General features: G+C 42.2%; 1 long non-coding RNA gene across 1 annotated transcript in view; it reads left to right on the plus strand.

The window, feature by feature from the left end:
* The first annotated feature begins 1,654 nt into the window (after window positions 1–1,654).
* The window catches only part of LOC147753918 (uncharacterized), a 7,084-nt gene continuing 3,336 nt past the window's right edge, over window positions 1,655–5,402 (plus strand). Inside the window, exon 1 of the long non-coding RNA XR_015313116.1 lies at window positions 1,655–1,876. This is a non-coding gene — a long non-coding RNA (uncharacterized LOC147753918). The remainder of the gene's footprint in view (window positions 1,877–5,402) is intronic.

Here is a 5,402-nt window from a genome sequence, read left to right on the forward strand (position 1 = left end):
AGTTACTTCTTAGTTGTTTTCTTTACCCTTAGTCGATTTCGCTTCTTTCCTATACTCCTACGATCTTCTCCATTTATTCTATAAGACAACTAAACTGTAGTATTTGCAAAAATGATAGATGTTTACTGTCGAAATAGTTTATATAAAACGATGTAGGTTTGTAGAGCAGCGGAGAAAAGAAAAGAAAAGAAAAAAGCTTTTCCGACGGCGAATGATTATTAAACGTCAGTACTCAAACCTAACGGAGAGAAGCAATGAACAATTAAGGCAAAGACGTACCCACTCACTTTGCAAATAAATACATCTTTAATGTTTACATAGATTTTTCTATATATATAGATTTATGAAATTTAGACGGTACGCTTTATAAATTGTAGCATTTTATTTTTACATAATTCGGGCAATCAAAACTAGCGGACCTAGATACCTAGTTAGATACAAGGTGCGTTTCAATAGAAAATGCAACATTTTGCAAATCACCGTGTTAAAAGACCGAATATGTTTGCCTTCTGATAACATATTCGTCTTAGGGGACTGTCGGGGAGAAACGAACGTAGGAGCCCTCTGGAGCATTCCGTTCTTTTAGGTGTGCTATGGCAACAACAGATCATGCTGAAGCGGTTTCGGATAGATCCGCAATGGCTTACCATGTTAATAGAGTTCGCTTAATATAGTACGGGTAGTTGAAACTCAGCCATTTCTAGTAACCTGTTGTAAATCCATTTATGAGTCGAAGACTAGAGTGTATCTGGGATACTATAGACAGGGCTGGGCAGACGCCGATTCTTAACGGAAGAACGTGCCAACTCTTCAACGCGTCCACGACATGACAGGCAACAATTGCACTTGAAGCCGTTACGATAGCGGACGGTTAGCTCGGCGGTGTCACACCGAATCTTTATGATACGTTTACTATTTGCAACTGCTACGTTGCAACGTTATAGCCGGAGTATGTTGAAACGGCCAGATCTCGGATGGCATCGGTGCATGGTGGCGCTGGCCTGTCTGCAGGCTGTTAGAAACAAAACTGTTTCTTCAATAAAAAAAATAAAACATGATACGGGGCGCAATTCTATTTTAGAAGCTACGCAACCAGATGTAAACGTCCATTGGTTTCCGAATACAATAGGCAGTCTATCGTTATTCAACGAGTTACGATTGTTTGTTTTATCCAGTTAAACGACCAAAGCGGACTGCGCAAAAGCACCGTCTGTGAATATATCAAACAGCTATAGTAAAAACGTCCTTAGATAGTCCTATATGATATAAGCCTGTGTTTAGATGGATTGTATAAGACGTAACCTGAGCATTGGTGGAAAGAAACCCATAGCTTTCAAGACATGGCAATCCGATTTCCACTCATTGCAACTATTCTACACCCCTAAAGAGTGCCTCGTCCGAATAGATCACCACAGGCAGTGCGTTCAGATTGCGCGTGTCCGCGATTTCACAATTTGGTTATCTCTGTCGTATTCATGTCTTAAGCAATTGACTGACCACCAACGTAACATTCATCTTACCAATGAAATAAGTTAAACAAATCCATACAAAGAAGGAGAGGGATGTGCTGGGGCCAAAACGAGTTCATAGATAGCATGGGGAAATAGCTTGTTGAGCTAGTTTCTCGCGGCGATCCGACGGAGACCAACTCGGCGCTGCGAGTCTGACCGTTAATATGTTGCGATCAGGTGCGTTTTTGATCTTTATTTGAAGCGGTCGCTTCATACGTTTTTCAACTGCTTTCAGTTCTGGCGCACCAAACTAATTTTCATTGCTATAAGTTTAAAACTGCCACCAGGCAAAAACAATTTACCGTGAACTTCGGCCACGAACCTCGGCACCCCGACGGACTTAACGTGCTACAGCAATGTATCAGGTGAATGCATAAATGCACAACTCTGATAGGCAAATAACTAATATCCGTATAGTGGAACGGAAACAGTCTACCCAGAAAAACCCCATATCTGTCTTAGACCATATTTAGGTAACAGCAACTCTGTAGTCTAAATAAGTTGTGATGCTTAACTTCTGTAGGCTATTATGAATTGTAACACTCTAAACGGGATAAGTTTTAGGGATCGGGCCATCTGTAGCTCAAAAGGATGATTTGAAGTTGAGCTTATTTGTTGAACTCGTTTGAGTCGTCAGTGTGAGGTTACTGATAGACTTTTTTGCTTTAAATGGGTTTTTTTCTCGCATATATCATGGCTAAGGGGTTCTGGCAAAAAAAAAGAATTAGAATTCCTAGTTTTACTCAGTGATTCTATGCGGCACCTAAAAAGGAAATGTCTATAGCTACAATGAAAATCTAGATTTCTAAACGACTGTCATATCATATGTGCGGTCTCTGCGGCAACAGGTTAGATCTGTTGTAGCCCCTCCAATTTTGAATGGTCGTTATATTTTGAAAAAATATATTTTTGTGTATTAACAAGAAAAAGAAAAGTTGTAAATGCACCAACATTAGTGTTGCTCAATAGGCTTGTAATTCCACTTGACGAACCGTCATCAAAATGTACAGCATGCAGCTCCTCTACAAAGCTTGGCCACAAAGAGCTCCGTCGTCAACACAGTATAATGGAACAACTGCCATAAGCCATATAATAGATCGAACAGTAGATCCCTTATGTGACTTAATGGTTGGTGTTTTTTTTTTTCTTTATTCTAACGCTACGTTCCGCGCATCGCAAACTATTTGTAGATCGAAACAGAACCAAAAGACACTTATTACCTAATTCTGTATCTGAATTCGGAAGATCTTCATTAGCCCGCTTTTCGTCATCATGCCTATAGGCGAGACCTGCTTCTGAACTTGCCTTTTATTAACTATTTCTATAATTAGTGAACACAGCAAATATTAATAAGGTACTGAACTAGCTGGCTAAGTGCGAACGAAAAAATATCTATTCGGAATTGCCCCGAATCGGAGCAGCTCCACCTATGAGCTGTAACCACTATCTTGACAGCTAGCTGCACGAATACAACGCACTCGGGTGTGACATGCCCCGGGTCCCATGTGCGCAATTTGTTTGTATGTGCATTCTTCGTGCTATATGCTATACAGCTTGCCTTCTGAACCGACCAAGACTAGAAGAGTAACCAATGGGAGCAAACGAATGTCATCAAAACGAAGAGTTTAGAGCTATGGGAGCTTTTTTCAACGAAGTGCATCATTGCGGCGCGCATACATCGCTCAAAGCACGCTTGGTATGCCTATTTGGCAGCTTTCTCTTCGAAGAAACCGGACAGCCTCTTTCCAGCCGTATGCCGCGAACTGTGCACGCAGTCAATCTTGTGGTGCTTCGCGATCGGCCGCCTTGTCGACGCCTCTCGCCGCTTCGAACAGAAGAATTCAACATATTCTCGGTCGAATCACTTAGGCGTGGACCGGCGTCCATCCCGCATCTGCGCGCTGCCACTGTACAACAGACCGTAGCGGAGCGCCTACATAAAATCATGGCGCACATCTTCACGCATCCTGTCATAGATGCTTCTTGACTTGCCCAAGCGTGCACTTTCGTCGTTGTCGTCGTGCAAAGCCTTGTAAATGTAACGTATCAGAAGTAATAGTTGTGCCAGCTGTGGCTACACAGACGCAACTTCTTTCGCTTTTGCCCTACGCTCACCAGTTCAAATGCTAGTCAAATGCTCTGTGTCCTGTTTGCGTGTTGTACTTGTAAAAGTGTCCTAAAGTGTAAGGACGCAGGCCACAGCCGAATAGCGGAATAACAACTACGACGCGTATTGCTGCCGCTGCTGCTGCTGCTGCTGCTGCTGCTGATAGGTGCTACCTAGTGGCTGGCTAGCTAGCTCGATCGTGTACAACTCCACACGAATATGTGCGCACTAAGTGGTATCCAGTGGTACGCCGGATGACACAGTTAAGAGGCAGGTTGGAGTTCAGGACTCGGTTGCCGCTACTTCTGCCACTCGAACCGAACAGTTCGCCCCACTCTAGAGCGCTATCTGTCCTCCCTGATGCGACGAAAACGACGCTAGACGAGTAGGCCTAGTCTCTGCATGATGTATGTATGTACGTTCTCTCTAATCTGTTTCAGTGAGGATGACGGCGCCAGTTAGGAGTAAAGGGATGGCCCTTTCTCCCACCAAGTTGTTTTCGCTCCTTCCTCCTAAACACACAGCGAGGGGTTGCTGGACCGTTGCGCGCCTGTAAGTTGCTACCAGTTGAAATTCGGTTAAAACGAATGCCTAAAAGAATTACCTTATTCACTTCTACGCCGTCTTGTCGACTTATAATCAAGACGGCTCGTTTACCGACGGCTAGCTTTACCGTGTCGGATTATGGCTCACATCGAAGGACATCGTTGCCTGTTACATGCGCTCCCTGAAGATCTGGGCCAAACTATTGTCTGAATGAAGTTGAAGTAGTGAAGTACCAATCGAAAGGCGTTGTAGTATTGACCTGGGACATCCACGACGTAAGAACTGTACGTGCTCATGCATTCTACATACATTGGACGTTGCCACTAGAAAAGTGTCTGTCAGATCATATAGGGCGGGGAAGGTAAACAATATGTTATTCGACCTTTACAGGAAAAATAGAGCGTATACTCCGGCTTGGTGTATCGTACAAAATGAAAGCGAGCTAAAAACATTTTGTTGATATACAAAATAATTTTATATTAAATTTTATGAGTAGAGGTTAGCAGTTAATGAATAATTGCGAATATAGACATGTACTATTTGTTGACCTAATCGTACTTATCGTATACCTGTTGTGTACTACTCGTATTATTACATATGTGTAGAGGTAGTATGCTGTCGTAAAATCGGGTACCTTCGATAGCTGTTCTCTCTCCAAGTAACCGGTCGTCTAAAGTGTTGAATTTTTTTTTGACGAAAACTATTTGTGTCTTCTAGAAATGGTTATGGGTTTAGTTAAGCCGAGTTCCGCAATCGAGATATGATAGAATTATAAATCTTTAGCGTCTATATCAACACGGTAAAGTAGCTTCGCCTTACTGGACCTTTTTTCTGATACAATTTGCCGTCCACTCTGAGTCTGCCAGCTATTAAATCGGAGCAAATATTCGTGCTCTTAGGAATATATTTAACTATAATATAGCAACTATGAGTAGATTCTTCCGATGATCTTTACCTGAAAGATACGCTTTTTGAAAGCGGTTATAACGGCTTAGAACCATTTGAACAGAATCGAAATCGGTCTACATATTTTCTTTTATTTAGCTGTTTGTTATTTAGTATGAGGAAACGGGGTTATTAAACAATCTTGAAAAAAGTACAAGCGACTATTGCGATCATCTTTAAGCCCTAGGTTTGCGATTTAAAATTTTGTTATACCCTGTTATACCTCCTATCTTACGGTACGTGAAACTACAAAGTGTCGAAATCATCTCGTACTCGCATCAGATCAGTGCACA

Source organism: Varroa jacobsoni, unplaced genomic scaffold, assembly GCF_002532875.2.
Source record: "Varroa jacobsoni isolate VJ856 unplaced genomic scaffold, vjacob_1.0 scaffold_104, whole genome shotgun sequence".
Lineage (NCBI taxonomy): Eukaryota > Metazoa > Arthropoda > Arachnida > Mesostigmata > Varroidae > Varroa > Varroa jacobsoni.